This window comes from Aptenodytes forsteri, unplaced genomic scaffold (assembly GCF_000699145.1).
Source record: "Aptenodytes forsteri isolate BGI_AS27 unplaced genomic scaffold, ASM69914v1 Scaffold54, whole genome shotgun sequence".
Lineage (NCBI taxonomy): Eukaryota > Metazoa > Chordata > Aves > Sphenisciformes > Spheniscidae > Aptenodytes > Aptenodytes forsteri.
In genome coordinates, this window is record NW_008796044.1 from 6,559,847 (window position 1) to 6,577,985 (window position 18,139).

Sequence of the window (18,139 nt, forward strand, 5' to 3'; positions counted from 1 at the left end):
CTTTTGGGGCAGAAGTTCTGGGGGATCTCACTCATTGCGAACCCCTTGCAGCACTTTGAGGTCAGGTTTTGTAGAGAGAAGCAACAAGCTCAAAACTGCTTTTTTAAACTAGAAAAATTCATCAGTTACAGTCCCCAATTTCATCTTCTGATTGAACTTGTTTGAGGAAAGAAATTGTATTTGTAGGCTTATTAAGTTGAATTTTCTGCCAGCAGCACTATATGACTGGATTGCACACATGTGGAAATGAGTTCTTATCTGTCCCGACACACTCCTGATGGAGTTAGCTCTGAAGGACCTAACGGAGGCAGTGCTGTTGTCTGGACAATTTTCTTCATAGGTGCTTAAAGTTCTATTTGTTAAACGTGTGTGGTATGTCTAGAGAAGATAGGTGCAATGCTGGTCCCAACACATATCAGCCCTAGCCCAGGTCCACAGGAGGATAATTTCCTTGATGTGTCACTGTATGAAGGCCCACCTGCCTTCATTCCCACCTCACTGCCATTCCAAGGGGGAAGGAGGCTGTGACAGGGAAGGGCTGCGTTTCACACAAATTAGAGGCATCCTTTTTCCGCATAGGTCCTGAAGCCTCTTCTCCCAACCTTAGGCATGTGATAGTGAAAAGAGACTCCTAGAAAAGCACCTAATCTCCAGCACACTCTTCTATCTGCTCCAACAGCCACTGCTACCTGAAGTGCTTCCCGCAGCCCAGGGCCGCATACCTCAGGGAGCGAATGAAGCAACTCGTGTAAAAGCTCAGGCTCTGATTTGAGTGGCTGGAGCTAATGAAGGAGTTCCTGCTTCTCACTGTTATCTATGCATCAGACCCCCTTGCATGGCTTTAGCCTCTGGCCCTGGTGGGTACAAGCATCTGGGCCTGCTGAAGTGGGCTGCAGCAAGACCATGGGGGTAGCAGTGGCTATACCTGCTCTGCGCTAGCAGAGAAGCCATTTCCATGGTGTGAAGCTTCATGACCCATTCACAGCTTTAGTGCCATCAGCATTTCTCTTGTTTTTCTTCTAAAATGATTAAGTGGTCCTAGAAATAGATTACTGTTTGAAGCCATTTCTGAGCATTTAATTTGTCCAGACTTCTATGCCGCTGGCTATGATTTTCTTTGAATAAACAGAGTCTGTCTGCCAGGAAACTTGACTAGTAGGGATTTTTTAAGAGCAGGAATACAGCACAGAGCATCTGCAGGCAGTGGGAGAAATTTTATTAAGTGTGAGTATGTGCAAGGAACTCACAACTAACTTAGTTTTACCTGCTGAGGACTAAACTACGCAGAATGTGACATGGAATGAAGCTACATTGGTGGGAACACTGAAACTTATTGACTGGAAAGCAGACATTTCGGGAAATATTGACCTTAAGCAGCTGTCCACAGGGATGTTTGGAGCTTTAAAGAAATCACTTCTTTTCTACCTTAGTAGCAGCGTATGTTCTTATCCAGAGAGATGAATGCTGTCCAGAGAGAAGCACTCTCCAAAGTATACTATCCATTCACTACCTGTGACTGACTTTTGTAAAAGGGCACTGCGTGAGCGTTTCCTAGCACATGTTGAACCCTTGGTCTTTTCAATGTCTTTAAAACTTTCCAGTTATTCTGAGCAAGTGGCAATTGCTTATGTCAGTTTAAGTCTAAAAATACCAGCTTCCTTCCCCTTCTGATTGTATTAGCAATGGTGTGAGCCACAGCAGCTGGCTTTGGGGCAGGGTGCGATCAGATCTGACAGGTTCTGAAGTTCTGACATTCCTCAGTATGGTACTAAGCGTCATTCACAGCACTAAGGTCAGAGCTTCCATCAGGACTGAGACTAGGGGAGAGCTGAAATTCTGGGTTTCCGATTCTGGAATACTTACATGGGAAGGTTGAGGGCTGAGCCAGCTCAGCAAGAGTGTGCCTATTTAGGGTTTTAATTAATACAGTATTAAAGATGGGTTTTCATTGGGTTTGGGTGCACACACTAATTAAGTAAATAGTAATTCTGTAATTTGCTGTAGGGATTTTTCTTGTGCTTGTTTTAGGTATGGTACATTCAGAGCAATCTTCCTGAGGAGATCCTGTGAGCCCACATACTGCCATCTGGGGAATCCTGGCATCGCGCTTTCTGCAACGATCACTGCAAACACTCTCGGGAAGAACTTGCCCCTATTTTCTCTTTTGCAACCCTCCAGGAGATAAGCTAAATTTGATCAACAATACAATGCAATCCTGAGCAGAAACTTTATCCTAAAAAGGACAGCTGGAAACTTTATGACATTCAGTAGGGACTTTGCTATATTGATTTTATGTAGAAGGTACTTTGGGGAGTTAAATGCTTTAAATGGCTGAGTTATGGTGACTGGCTTTCATGTTACCCTCCACAGGCTGTGCTAGAAGAAAGGTCCTCTGAAAGACAACTTGGAGAGCCTGAGCTGGCCTTTTGCTCTCCGTTTCTTACACCCACCATTCCCGTTGGCTCATACATTGCTGAGGAAGAGCAGCCCTTGTGGTGCTGTGGGTGAAAAAGCTGCCTCAGGGCTCCCCCCGAGCCCAAGGTGTTCCTCAGCCTCTGTGACTGCTGCAGTGACTGGGGACACCAGCTCTGCCCTCCCTCTCTGAGTGCAGAACCACTCACAGTTTCAGGGATTGTTTTTCTAACAAGGCTTGGAAAGATAGCAATGTAGGAAGCAGGCACTTCAGAAGTGAACAGTATTACTGGTAATTACTATAAGCCACCAACCTCAAATTTTCACAACCCAAGAGCAAAATAGTGGGAATTACATCTGAAAAAGGCTTAATCGTGCAGAAATGGCACATAGATTGGCATCATGAAGAAAGGAGAATTGAGAAAGCTGCATAATTTCAAGATAGTGAAAAATGTCACGTATCTAATTCAGAACAATTGAACAATCACTGGTTTACAGTCTTCTAGAGCAAAAAAAATGTCAAAGCAAAAGCAAGCTGATCTGCTGCAAGAAAGAACACCTCCCAGTCAAAACATTCAATTGCACTGAGATATTGCTGTTAACTTAGCAGTATATTGCTTTTTCTAAATGATATGAAGTGTAAATGAAAGTTGTAGACCAAAGGAAGCATGCGTTGACTGGGTGAGCATGCTGTGTTTCAATTACATCTTTGTTAATCATAGTTAGAGGTGTTAGCTAAATAAGGTGGCATTATCTCCTCCTTAACTGAATGGCTGGCAAATGCATTTATCGGCAGGAAATTGAAGCAAAACAAGTGCAAGATGCCTGAATAATTCCCACTGAACTTTCTAGGGGGACTAGCCCCAGCACTGACAATAGGCTTCTCTCTCCTCTTTTCTATTAAAATTCATTGAACAGAGGTACAGTGGGAAATAATTTCAGGAGCTGAAGATGCCTCTGGAATGAGCTAAGCAATTTCCGTTTGATATAATTTCTTACAAATCCAGATATTCAGGGACCACCACAAAGTAAAGCCATGGAGATACTGATCTATCACAAGTCCACACTGCGTTTATCCCAGCCCACTGAAACCTCTGCAAACTTTTCTTCCCGTGTCAGTCAGTGTCAGGCCAGACCCACTGCAAGTAACAGCTGAGAGGACTCAAACAGAGCACAGAAACAGCAATGTTTCAGGTTGCCATTTGATGGCAAGGTTATTATTGCTTATAAATGCCTACAAGAATAATTCTTGATGCATACTTATCCAGGCTGTGCAGGTCTGAGGAACACTGCCAGGCCATCTTCTGAGGTACAGTAAGGGAACTACTATGCTTTTCAGTCAAGAAGGGAAAGGCTGAAGGGTAGTAGGAATCAGGCAGAAATTGAGGCTGAATGTATCATAATCACTGCTTATGATTAAATCAGTTGGATTGGCAATATGGGCACCTGGCAGGAGAATGTACCTGATACTGCAAATAGATACATGGTACCATTTAATGAACATATCTGCTTCCTTTCTCAGTCTGTAAGTAGTAATACCATTTTGCTAATTGCCATGAAAAACCTAAGAAGGTTCCTAAGAAGGAACTATGGGAAATGAGACTGATGATCCATCTGCTAGGCAGGGGCCTTTGAGAGTAGCTGTTCCACGTACAACAAAAGGACATTGCAGCCTCATGAGGGAGTTTCTTCCCTTGCTCTAAGCCGTTATGCCTCGTCCAGTCAAGAATGAGGAGCTGGAGTTGCTTCTGTCCCATGAAGAAGACAAACATAGTTAAGTGGCAGAAGTGGGGGAGAAATGAGATCACAGGAGAGGAGAGATGGTTTGGGGAAAATGTGACTTTATGGGGAAAATTAGGCAGTAAAACTTCACTTCTCATCGTTGGATGAGACAACCTGTAAACTGCATTTGCTTACAAACCCTTCACTGCCAAAAGCAGCTTGCTATGGTAAGAGACTGAATCACTGCTGTTGCTGACACTGAAAGGAGGGGCTCCCCATATGCTCACTTTATATTATTAGCTCCAGCATACGAATGTGACAGGTCTAGGAGGGAATAGAGAAAACACAATGAACTTCAAAGGTCCTGGCATGATGGCATTTAGGGACTATAGCAGCCAGCATAAAACTGATGTTCCTCTGTGGCTGATAAATACTGAAATCCAAATTAGACCCAAACCAGTTCTCCAATAAGGGGAGCTATAGGAATAGCTAATAGCCTCGCTCTGGCAGCTGTAATAAACATATACAGAAGATATAATTCTGAATAAATATAACATTTCTGTGGCTTGAAAGATGCGTCTTTTGCAATCTCCTAACACAGGACTGGTGAATCATCATGTCATGCTGTCATCTGTGGAAGCGCAACAGATGGAGGAGCAGTCATCAATGATCCATCAGAAACCATCTCAGGGCTGAAACTGGTGTCATGGGGCACCCTCAGAGAGAGAACTGTGATGGAAGACAGCTTCTGGAGACAGTCTGCAGGAGCCCTGGATCACAATGTCTGTGACGGGTGCGTATATTTTGTATGAAACTACTGGAAGCAATGTTACCAGATTATTCATAAAGGTGCCAAAAGCAAGGCAATACCACAGCTACTATTGTCTGATGGACATTAAATCAGCCATCTTATGTTTATGCATTACAATACAATCCTTAATTACTTGATTGCATACTATGTTGATGGAGGACCTGTCTCAACCACTGCCCAGGGTGAACTTTGTGGGATAAATCAGCTGCATAGCAAAGCACTGTTGTGTGCAAGACTCTGCCTTCTTGTTGGAGGTACAGAAAGTAATGGACCGAGTCAGTGATCTGCCTGAAAGGACAGAAGGGATAGCTGCTGAACCAGTCACCTGAAATCAAACACCCCAGAGGTGGTTGTTAATTGTGTCACTAATTTTGTGGTAACTGTGATATTCTAATATACGGCACCAGGACATGTTTTGTAGCAGTACTGGCAAAGTACAACTGCAGTGAATGCTGATTAGTGTTATGCTGTGAAGAAATGAAGTGTTATTGTTACAGTGGTGAGTATGGGAGAAAATTGTGCTGAAGGCATCCCAAAAATGTGCATCCTGATGACCACACTCTTTTTTGGTTTTTTGTCTGAGCAATAGGAATTTTGCCAAATTCAGCTGGAAGGCTGTTTTGCAAATAAACACGAGTGACATGAAGCGCCCAGATTAGTATCATTAGTGACGTTAAAAAAAAAAGTTATTAAAAGCTACATATTATATTTATTGAATCATACCACAGAGAGGAAAAAAGTCCCTTAGAATTTGATTTAGTGTTGTCCCTCCTGTGTGAATAGCGGGGAAAAGGCCATCCTATTTGTTATTTTTATTATAAAGCTATACAGGACAGGTATTACATTTCATTGCCATCTTCAGGGAGCGAAACCTGTAGGGTAATTTGGGCCTAAACTTATCCAGTTGCTTCCTCTGCCCCACAAAGAGGAAGACTAAGGTAATCAATTGAAATGGCTAGCTAGGAGACTGAACATTTTCTGTTAAGTCTACTGGCAGGAGGAGGCGGGAATCTGCCACGTGCCTGACACAGAAAGGAGGAACGGGATGTATGTTGCAGTTCCCCAGGAGACTTGTTACTAGGAAGTAATTCTGTCCATGCAAAGAACCCTACAGTCATAAAAGCGCAAGTGGAAATCCACTGCTGGTATCATGGAACAGGGTTGTCCCACGCCTCTAAGCCCAGCTGTGCTGACCCTGCTAAGCACAGGGCTTGATCTGGTCCTTGTGGTTCTCCAGCCCTGTATGCCCTGCCTTCATTCCCCAATATGACCTCCATCTTGCTGAGTCTAGATGCCTTGCAGAGGGATCTAGATAGATTGGAGCAATGAGCAATGATTAATGGGATGAAATATAACAAGTCCAAATGCCAGATTCTGGACCTGGGACGGAATAATGCCAGGCACAAGTATAAACTGGGAGAGGAGTGGCTGGAGAGCAGCCCTGCAGAAAGGGATCTGGGGGTGCTGGTCGACAGCAGGCTCAGTAGGAGTCAGCAGTGTGCCCTGGCAGCCAAGAGGGCAAACCGCGTCCTGGGGTGCACCAAACACAGCATAACCAGCTGGTCAAAAGAGGTGATAACCTTTGGTCAGCCCTGAATCACCTTGAACTGTGTGCAGTTTTGGGCCCCACAATTTAAGAAGGATTTAAGGTCCTTGAAAGTGTCCAGAGGAGAGCAACAAAGCTGGTGAAAGGGCTGGAAGGCATGTCCTCTGAGGAGTGGCTGAGGACTTCGGGCTTGTCTAGTTTGGAGAGAAGGAGGCTGAGGGGCAACCTCATCGCTCTCCACAGCTTCCTGAGGAGGGGAAGGGGAGAGGGAGGTGCTGAGCTCTTCTGCCTGGTATCCAGTGATAGGACATGTGGGAGCGGTTCAAAGCTGCGCCAAGGGAGGTTTAGACCGGACATTAGGAAGCATTTCTTTACCGAGAGGGTGGTCAAACACTGGAACAGGCTTCCTGGAGAGGTGGTCGATGCCCCAAGCCTGTCAGTGTTTAAGAGGCATTTGGACAATGCCCTCACTAACATGCTTTAACTTTCGGTCAGCCCTGAATTGGTCAGGCAGTTGCGCTGGCTGACCGTTGTAGGTCCCTTCCAACTGAAATAGTCTAGTCTAATCTAGTCTAGTCTAGTCTAAGAGTTCTTTGATTTTCAAATGCAGTAGAAGTGTTTTGGTATGTCAGCTCTTCTATGACTAAAGATCCTCCTCCTATTTTTTTAATTTTTAATTTTTAAGCATTCATAAGGGTCTGCAGTTCTGGCTCACAAGAGCATGTTGTATGTTTGATTTCATTTTTATTATGGTTTCCCCTAAAAAAACAGTACAGCTAAAGAGAACTCCACTGCACTTTTGAAATAAATGGAAAGGCAATCCCTTTGATTTGCAGATACTAGCAAAATCAAGAGAAGACAGACTTGGAAAAGCCAGTTCAAAACTGGAAACAGAAAAGAAAGGAAAAGCTAGAGGGAAAGAAGTAGTATAGTCAGAGCAATTTGTCTTTAAATTTTGCTTTTTTTAGTGGAGAAAGAGAAAGGACTTGTATTACATTAAACTTGCCAAATTCTGGTAAGACTTAAAATAGTTGCAGAGATGGTTATACTGGTAAAAGCAAAACCCTTTAGAGGATCTAATAAGTTAATTTTCTTGTCAGAATTAGGAAATAATCAGCTGAAGAAAATCAGTGGAGACAATCACAACAGAGAAGGGGGAAAAATCTGTTCAGTGACACGTCTGGCTCACAACTTAGAATCATAGAATCGTAGAATAGTTTGGGTTGGAAGGGACCTCTAAAGGTCATCTAGTCCAACCCCCCTGCAACAAGCAGGGACATCTTCAACTAGATCAGGTTGCTCAGAGCCCCGTCCAACCTGACCTTGAATGTTGCCAGGGATGGGGCATCCCCCACCTCTCTGGGCAACCTGTTCCAGTGCTTCACCACCCTCAGCATAAAAAATTTCTTCCTTAGATCTAGTCTGAATCTCCACCCCTTTAGTTTAAAGCCATTCCCCCTTGTCCTGTCGCAACAGGCCCTGCTAAAAAGTTTGCCGCCATCTTTTTTATAAGCCCCCTTTAAGTACTGAGAGGCTGCAATAAGGTCTCCCCGAAGCCTTCTCTTCTCTAGGCTGAACAACCCCAACTCTCTCAGCCTTTCTTCACAGGAGAGGTGTTCCACCCCCCTGATCATTGTCGTGCCCCTCTTCTGGACCCGCTCCAACAGGTCCATGTCTTTCTTATGCTGAGGGCTCCAGAGCTGGACGCAGTACTCCAGGTGGGGTCTCACCAGAGCAGAGTAGAGGGACAGAATCACCTCCCTCGACCTGCTGGCCACGCTTCTTTGGATGCAGCCCAGGATACGGTTGGCCTTCTGGGCTGTGAGCGCACCTTGCTGGCTCATGTCCAGCTTTTCATCCACCAGTACCCCCAAGTCCTTCTCGGCAGGGCTGCTCTCAATCCCTTGATCCCCCAGCCTGTATTGATACTGGGGGGTGCCCCAACCCAGGTGCAGGACCTTGTACTTGGCCTTGTTGAACCTCAAGAGGTTCACACAGGCCCGCTTCTCGAGCTTGTCCAGGTCCCTCTGGATGGCATCCCGTCCCTCTGGTGTGTCGACCACACCACTCAGCTTGATGTCATCTGCAAACTTGCTGAGGGTGCACTCGATCCCACTGGCTATGTCATTAATGAAGATATTAAACAGTACCGGTCCCAATACGGACCCCTGTGGGAGGCCAGTCCCTTAACTCAGGAATTAATCAAAAGGGACAAGTAGTGTAGTTGCCTGGGTCTCAGTTTAACAAGGTATTTAAGTATATGCTTAAATTTAGGTATGTAAACTGGCTCAATAATTTAGTAGATGATCTCAGCAGAGCCTTTCTGAGTTATTCTATGATTAATCTCAGCAATATTAACTTGTTGATGATTAAGGACACATTTATGCCAACTATGTAACTAAATTGGATTCTAGGGTCCACAGCAGCAGCAAACTGTATAATTTTCAGTGTTTATGAAAGAGAAATGGCTAGGCCCTGAAGAGTTAATACATCTATTTTGCTTCTTGCTTGCACTGAAGGCGAGATCAGCAGTATATTTATTACACTCCCCAGACAGACAGCAACAACCTTTTGCAAGAACTTTCCTAGCCGGCTGCTTGAGGACAAGTTAACTCCCACTTCAACTCTGTTACCTTTGAGGATGTTTTCCCCGCAGTGACTTTGATGTTTAGTGGACAAAGTAGAGTGGAATCGGGAGAGAAAAAAAAAAAAAGTATCCATTTGACCTGCACTGCTTGATGCTGCTGTGATAAAATGTAGCTTATTTTTTAACAGATATTTTGGGAAGATCCATCCAATCTAACTTGAGTCTAAACTACCAAGTTATCTCAGCTTCCCCGTAGCAAGTGGCAAGAGGCAGGATATTCAGCCTATCCCAAAATAAACCCATAATGTAGAATAAATTTCTCTTCCCCTCTACTGACACAATGACTGTCTACTGTCTCACTAAGTAACATCAGAGGATATGGAGTTGACTTTCTGACAAGGAAGGGCCTTTTTGTTTTGCTCTGTTGTTGTCATCATTTTCTGGTTTAAAAAAAAAAAAATTCCAAAGCTTTAAGATTGTTTTATTTTATTAAAGTTTAGCTGATGAGTTGCAGTTTCTTTGATATTGCTCCAGGTCATTGTTTCTGAGGAGTAATGGTTTGGGTGTAGAGTATCTTTGAGATATTCTACAGAAACCCATTTTCTGTAGCAACATAATTTTCAGCAGCATAGATGTGCTGGTTCTCCTCGTGAAGCAAAGCTGTCACTGGGTTCTACAGTTCTGCTAAGAAATCATGGCAGGGGGTTGCTCCAGTGCTGCCCACTTAATAAACATGATATCTAAGAGAGACTTTAATGGGACTTAGATAAGGCGTTGAAAGATTTACTTCTTTGCCTGTCTGTGGGTTTGATGGCTCTCTGGAACAGAAAACACCAGTTTCATAATTCACACACCTCTTAAGCACAAGAAGTTTCTTCCTTAATCTTAGAAAACTGGGGGGAGGGAGGACTGTGTTGCTTGGTTTTCAGTTTGGGGGTTTTGATTTAGCAATGTCTTGCCCTTTTTGAAAAGTTTGTGGATGAGGAGGTTGAAATGAGTTAAAGTGAATATTTATAAGAGCTTGATACAGTAGTCGGCTTGTCGCTTCTTGTCCCCCTCTGTCCCTCACAAAGACTACAGGCCTTATGGCTCTACAGAGTTTAGAGATCTTTGCAGCACTCACCCTGTCCCTGACTAGTTTATCAGGATTTTAAGATTTTGCATTCACAAAGGCAGGGTGCAAAGTTCCTTGTCCATCTAATACTAAAAGGATTCACAATTCCCACAAGAGGACATAACAAACCTGCTCTGCTGTTATCTATGGAGAAAAACTGACTGAATAGTCAGGACATGCCTGCTTCCTTTGTGAACACTTTCACAAATCCTAAGGGCTATTAAAATACAAGCATAAATATAAAAATACCTGCTCCAGGCGGTCCTTACTCATTGCATGCCACTTGTCATTCTTGACTTTGGAAGCTTTAGTCGGCAGTTCAGTGAGTAGCATTTATCCTGTGCGACACCATAATAATGAACAGCCAATACTGAAAAACCCAACAATAGAAATTTGCCCAACAATAAAATTTGTCCTCCAGAACAACTCAGTTAAAAACAAAAACATTCTCCTTTTACTTGAAACACTGCAAAATGGGATGAAATAAAAGGATAAATTGAAAAATATAATTATTAATATAAACCATAGACTATACTGTAGTAAAATAATTCCAAATAATACTTGATCAAAGGCTTAAAAAGACTTTACCCTGCTGCTTGTGCCAACCATGTTTTTCTTAGCTTGAATAATAGAAAAGTTTTCCTTTCCTGTTACAAAGAAATTTTTAATAGTAATTAGAGTGGTATAGAGACAGATAATGTGGACAGGGGGAGTTTTACAATTAAGTGCCTTTGAAAATCCCAGTAGATATTGATTTTCTGGTGTATTTCAAATTCTCATTTCTTTTTTTTAATTAGTTTTATTGAAGTGTTCGTATGTGCTGGAACAATGCTGAACTGTGTGAGCCATGACTACCGCAGGAGAATGCATTCTTGTTAAACTTACAAGCTCTGAGTACACTTCTAGGCATATTTTAATATGATGAAGGTATCTCTTGGTCTTACATGCTAAAGTCTACATTTGGGAGTGATTTGACTTGACCAAACTTCTTTAAACAAGTGTAGCAGATCAGAATCTACATGCTTTGAGCATGCATTTCTTACAAAGTGTGATTCCACACGTTTTCAGAGTATCTCTTACATATGGTCTATCAGCCCATAATTCTCTCAAAAGAGGAACAGCTTATTATTAATTTGTGTCTATTTCCCCACAGGAAATCTTTTAGGATTTTACCACGGAAGGAGCTGTATGATCGATGGAGTGAAGTGTCAGGAGCTGTTAAGACAAAAGAACGCTGGCTGTATATAGCAGCTTTACTGCAAAATCTTGGACACCTTTCACATACCAGGCTCTGGAGGCCCAAGCTGTGGAATTTTCCTCGGATCTCAGGGGATGACAAGGTAAGGCAGCATGTGCACAGCTCGAGGCGTGGAGGCCATTAGTGGGATCTGGTGGGTGCCTTCCAGTCTGGAATAAAAAACTGTGCCAAATTTCAGAGTACAAATGGAGGTAGAATATAAGGGAAGGTTCAAAGCAAGCATCAGGTTCGGCTGCACCTGGAGCAGACTCTCCCACTCTCACTACACTGCCTGTGTGCACCCCAACAGAGATTAAGCTGTTAGGGTCCTAGAGAGAGGCAATATGAAATATCTTCTTCCTCTCCCTGTGTTCACACCTCTTCCCATCCTCACCACAAAGCCATCACCCAATAGTCCACAGACCTTTCTTGGCCATGAGAAGTAGTTCATGGACTCCCAGGGACGAAAAGCAAATCTATTGATGACAAGCTCAGATTTGTTAATAGGGCTACAGGTCTGCTTACTCCAGACCCAAGCCTGCCTATACACACAGCAAAGTTCACTGCATATGTGTCGTGGTTTAATCTCAGTTGGCAACTAAGCACCACGCAGCCGCTCTCTCACTCCCCCCCACCCGGTGGGATGGGGGAGAGAATTGGAAGAGCACAAGTGAGAAAAAACTCGTGGGTTGAGATAAAAAACAGTTTAATAATTGAAATAAAATGATAATGATAATAATATGATAATAATAATAATAATACGCAAAGCAAGTGATGCACAGTACAATTGCTCACCACCCGCTGACCGATGCCCAGCCAGGCCCCGAGCAGTGGCCACCCCGGCCAGCTTTCCCCAGTTTATGTACTGAGCATGACGTCCCATGGTATGGAATGTCCCTTTGGCCAGTTTGGCTGTGCCCCCTCCCAGCTTCTTGTGCACCTCCAGCCTTCTCAGTCGGTAGAGCATGGGAAACTAAAAAGTCCTTGGCTAGTGTAAGCACTGCTCAGCAACAACTAAAACATCGGTGCGTTATCAACCTTGTTCTCATCCTAAATCCAAAACACTGTACCAGCTACTAGAAAGGAAATTAACTCTATCCCTACCGAAACCAGGACAATATGCTATCTCAATTACTTCGTTTCCAAAAAAAAGCAAAGGTAACTTATCTGTAATTGTGATTGCAGCATTTATTTTCATAATGTCTTAAAGTATTGCTGCAATACATGAATCTCTTTTCTTGTCAGTGCCTTTGATCTGAATCCAATACAGGTCAGTCAGGTGTGGTATTCGTAGACATTTTTGATCAGCTCACAGCTTTCAGTACTGACCCTATTGACATAGGTCATATCTGTAAATTCATTTGCACTGAATAAATGAAAAGAAGGAAAAGTCGGGGAAATTAAATCCCAGCAAAATCAAACAGCTTGCATAGTATAGTGCCTAGAACATTTTGTATTGGCCTTGTGCATAAAGATTTGAGAATGTAACAGCTATTGCACATCATTCAGTAATTTCCTGTATGAGTCAGTGCAGAGGTATTTATCCCCAAGGAACTTGCAGAAGCCTTCGTTCATAAGTCACTTGAAAGTAGAGAGGACGATACACTTCAGATTATAAACTCTGTAAATAAGCTCTGTAGTGTGGTCTGTAGCCCTGATCTGGTCTTTGGTGTCTGGGAAGCATTCAGTGGCCCTTCCATCCAGCCTGTAAAGGTCACTGAAAAGTTCCCAGGGCTTTTGGTTGCATTTGTTTAGGCCCAAGTAGGATGGTCTTTTTAAACTTTACTTTCTGCGATTCCATTAGAAAAACCTCATTTCTCATTCATAAGGCGAAATTTCCATTAGGCCAAATTTCACTCTCACTTTGGAAAAATAGCAGTTTCAGGGGGATTTGGGCTCACCTGCCTGAGAGCAACATTGAAATTAACTTTCAGCAGTTGTCTTCAAGGCTTCCACATTCATTAGAGTGTACAAAGCACTTCCTTTGTCTATGTAGCTTTTTAAGTAGAGAAACTGCCAGATCATACTCCTTCTCCCAAGTACACCTCCTGTCGTACAAGTGTGTCTTTGTCCTTAGCTGTGGCTCCTCCATGCCACCTTAGTGCAGGCAGCAAAAGCTCTTTACTGTGACCAAGCAGTCTTAGAAACTAACTGAAAAAACTTTGTCACTAAAATCTGAACTTTTTCTAAGTTGTGGAAACAAGCCATAGCTCGAGTTGGAGGGCATTAAGTTCCCTTTTTCCTTATCTTACATTACCCTCTAGTGGCTGAGTCCTTAAGCATCAGCATCTGAAGTAAAGACAAGAAGTTAACTAAGGTTTTCATGCATTGCTCTTTAGCTGACCATACAAGGCCTCTAAATTTCCAATGCATTTTACCTTTTTTAAAAAAACTTTCTTCAAAATAATAGAAAACTTGCAAAACCAATCTGAAATCAGTTTATCTTTGAATGAAATGAGTGTGAGAAACAGTATCTTCTTGCCAAATCAGAGGAAATTATGTTCAACACTGAACGATAGAGAACCACAGTAGGAAGATAAAAATAGACCCTAAAAATGGATAAAGATCTGTTTTTATCTTCCCTGACATCTTTCTGTACTAGGTAAGGAATGGGAAAGTCAAAAAGGGCATGAGTTTAAATATTAAATACTTAGGAAAGGAGGAGTATATTAAAAACTTCCATTTTCACTGTGGTGGTCATGGAGGAACAATCATTCAAGGTTCCTAGGGAATAAAACCCTTTTAAATTTCAGCTTCTATTTCTAATTTCAAATTCTTTTAAGGGTTTGGAGGGATTTATATAACATAAATTGATCAATATGTTTATCTCAAGGGATTAGTCAATGTAATCACTAACATGTCTTGCATTGTTCAGTTTGTTCATTCTCAATTATCATTCTAAATTTATCGGAGAGTCAGAACAGTGTGTCTATTATTATTAGCAAATTAACAGACTCTCATTAGCTTAATTCCAGTTAAAGGAATAAAGTAAATCTCAGGGCAATCGGGTAACTTTTCACACTTATATTATTTACAAAGGAATAGAGAGATTCAGATGTGTATTTCCTTCAGAACAATTATATTAAATTTCATATTTCTCTGGCGTTGGTTACATTAGAAATGTTTGGCGAGTACTCATGATGTGCTGTTTGCACTGTCATGGTAATGAGTTACGTGATATTAGTTCTATTCTGGCAGAATGACTTACGTAAATAACCAACGTGATTCTAGTTATGAATATAAGAACAGAACATTCAATTTGGAATTACATTGTTTCAGTGTGATTCTATTGTTTATTGTAACTAACAGAAACAATTCAGTCAAATTTGCATTACTGCCAATAGTTAGACATTTCATGTGATATATTTAACGGCACTGTTTTCCTCTAGCAAATCTTTCCGTAAGAATTACATAGCAAAGCAAACTCAGCAGGCATTCTTAATGAAGGCTTTTCAAATACAAGTATAATACTATTAGAAATTCATTCAGGATATATTGGAGCTTGGAACTCCAAGCATATAAATATGAATCACAACACAGTCTCCAAAATATGATCAGATCAACATTTGTTTGTAACTGGAACAAAACGTACAGAATGTTTCCCCCCACCACTCAGGCCTAGTGTGCACAACGGTCCTAAAGACCAAGCTGTTGGATTTTTTTTTTTGCTGCTCTCAAAATGAGGGCAGCAGCCCCGAAAAGCATCCTCTCTGTCCATGGAACTTCACTGTAGTAAAACTCAAGTATTGTTTGGGATATTGTATGTCTTGCAGTCCCAAACAGCTGGGTACTGCGAAACTCGGAGAAAAGAAATCTGCCCAAACAGCAGCACAAATGTACTGTGCACAATTTCTCAGAGTTTTTTGCTCCAGTGGGTTTGCTATCAGCAAGCATCAGACTGGTTGCATCCCATGCCCTGACCATGAGCATGTTTGTTCTCTGCCACGGGCCTCCTCCACTATGGAGACATGGAGCTGCCCTGCATTCACACTGCAATGCCGCCTGTCCTCTTCCCTCCGGACTGTGCTGCTGCATGTCACCTCGTGCAGATGTGTCAGGGACCCACACTGCAGACCTCCTCCGCATGGCCCCATACCCAAAGAGAACCAGGTGCAAGACATGTTCCACAGGCAATAACTATGCTCTGCCATTTCTTCCCGCCTACAAATGCATTCATGGAGTGGTAATGCACTCTGGGTTTCCCCAAACACATTATCTTTACCTACTTACACATTTTTCTAGTCAAACATGAGAATTCTGTCTATTTATCCAGATTCAAAGAATAGGTGCTACCTTGTATACTCATTTTTTCCATCTGAGCAATCCTAGGTAGCAACATAGCACTTCTAGATGCGTTGAATCTCACAGTAACGCTGCTAGCATCACTTGCACTAACCATAGTGATTTTCAGGGTCGTGTAGAGATTAATTAATTCTCCTGAGTTAAGAACAGATAAAGTCACATCCTCCCTAGCATCTTAAGATGAGGTTTTCTGTGGTGTTTAGCTCAAGCTGATAGCTTGTATGAAAGCAAAGTGTCTCAGTTTCTCATTGCAAAGAATGATCATGTCACATTTTGAATACAGTAGTATCTGAAGCCTTTTTATATGTTAAAGGCAGCAAACTTCCAGGGCTGTTGAGAATATAAAACTGCTGAGAATATCACCATAAGGTTCAAACTTTTCCACCCACGATAAGGCCAGACAGTGCCAGTATAGAAGAGGCCCAAACTCTGTTTTTACTATCCCTTTTGATTTTGGCCTTAGAGACAGTGAGGGAATTACCACTAATCCTCTAGAGCTATACAGTCTGGTGCCCTAATGACCACTGAGTTTAGATTCTGATTATGAGACCATTTTCTTCCCCTTTATGCAACTTCAGTGAAAACTAGTATTTCTTAGAAACTGAATTTTTTTTTAGTAAAATCATTCTCTCTTAATCTCATTGTATCCTATCTTGTCTTGCTTTGTCTTGTATGAAGACTCTGCTTTGCTAGCCTCCTTCCAAGGTTCAGACATAACAGGACACAGGTGCTCACAGCTAATTCCTAGTTGAAACACCTTCCTAAGCACACCCTTTTGGTCGGAAGGTATAAATTACTGTGGTGCCCAGCTTTGTAGAGCAAAGGAAATGGGTGGTGTTGTTGTCGTCGTCAAAAGAGGTTGTTTTGGTTATAGGTTGTTGTCGTCAAAAGAGGTTGTTTTGGTTATAGGGCTCTGCTGGGACTCTCAGATGTGCACAGACCCATGTATGCTGTTGCTTTGATGCTCTCTGGTAAGACAAGAATATGAGGAATTCCTTAGATTCATATTCAAAGCTACCTCTTTAGAGCTTTTTGCTTGGTTCTCTTTGTACTCTATGAATGCTTATGCAGTAGGAACCTCCAAAAATACAGCAATTAAATAAGCTGCAGTATCAGATCCAAAAATCTGTAGTTTCTTGGGATAGAAATCCTTGGAGGAAGTGCTTTCTCATGGTTCTTTCAACTCTGAAGGTGAAGTCACATTTGACATACAGAGAGAATTACCTTTCTTTCAGTATGTTGCTGCCTTGCTTTTGCAAGTGGCTCACTGATTAGGAGATGAGGGGAGTGGGGGACTAATTATTTAAGGGGAATTTAACAAATGTTGTATAAGCCTCAGTAATGTCCACCTGCATTTGCTCCTGGCTGAGGTAGTGGTAGTAGTTCCTACATCTTTATAGACAATTTCCTTGTTTTCACAGAGTATTATTCCTCAATACACCACATTTTTATAGTGTGAAGTTATTATACTTCCCTTTAATTTTCTAAGCTAATTAAAGAAATAGATGTTTGTTTCTTGGCAACCTACCTTCTTTTGCAATCTCTAGTGTGTATATTCGTATATAACTAAGTTTGTCACTCTACCAAATTAAAAATTCATAAGTAAAAGATTGCAACTTGAGCCTAGAAATAATTAGAGTTAGGAAGTTTCTGAACGCAGTTTCTGCTTCCTTGAAAATGCTCCTACGAGGTCCCAAATTCTGTAATCTTTAACTACAAACTTCCATGGATTTCAAAGGCAAAACTTCAGTAATTAGAACCTGCAGAATTTAGTCAAAGATAAGGAGAGGGGAATCCTTTGGGATCCTAGAGAGAATCATGTGGATGTTTTAGTCTGTTTCCTGAGGTGTTACTGTGTCATTAAGACCCAAATTCACACTTTTGGGTCCCAGCACTCAATTGAGTGCTGCAAAGTGTTTTTCAGATGAGATTTTGGAAACACTTGAATGGTGCTTTGTGGACCTGTGGCCTTTCGACCACCCTGATTAGCCAAACATGGAACAAAGCTAATGATGTCTCCCAGATATCTTTAATCAAAATCTTAAAATGCAATTGGGTTTCTGCTTTAATGGCCTGTCAGCTGCAGCCAGATTTGGGCATATTAACAGAGGCAATGTTTTTCTTTCTAAATTTGAGTGCTTCATTTATGAAAGGCACTACTTCAGGCATCCCAGACAGGGTAACACGGTCTGCCACTGTGAATGTGTAGAGTAATTGCTGTCCTTACCCAGCCTCTAACAAGCTAAAGAATGGGGAATGATAAAAATAAGTGATTCAAGATGCTTTGCAAAAAGAATGTCAGTCAAAGCATGTTTTGTGCCAGCTGTGATCATGGCTGTTCTGGTGTATATACTTAATATGTCAGAGTAAGACTGCAACAGGTTATTTCAGCCTGCCAGGCTGTGGGC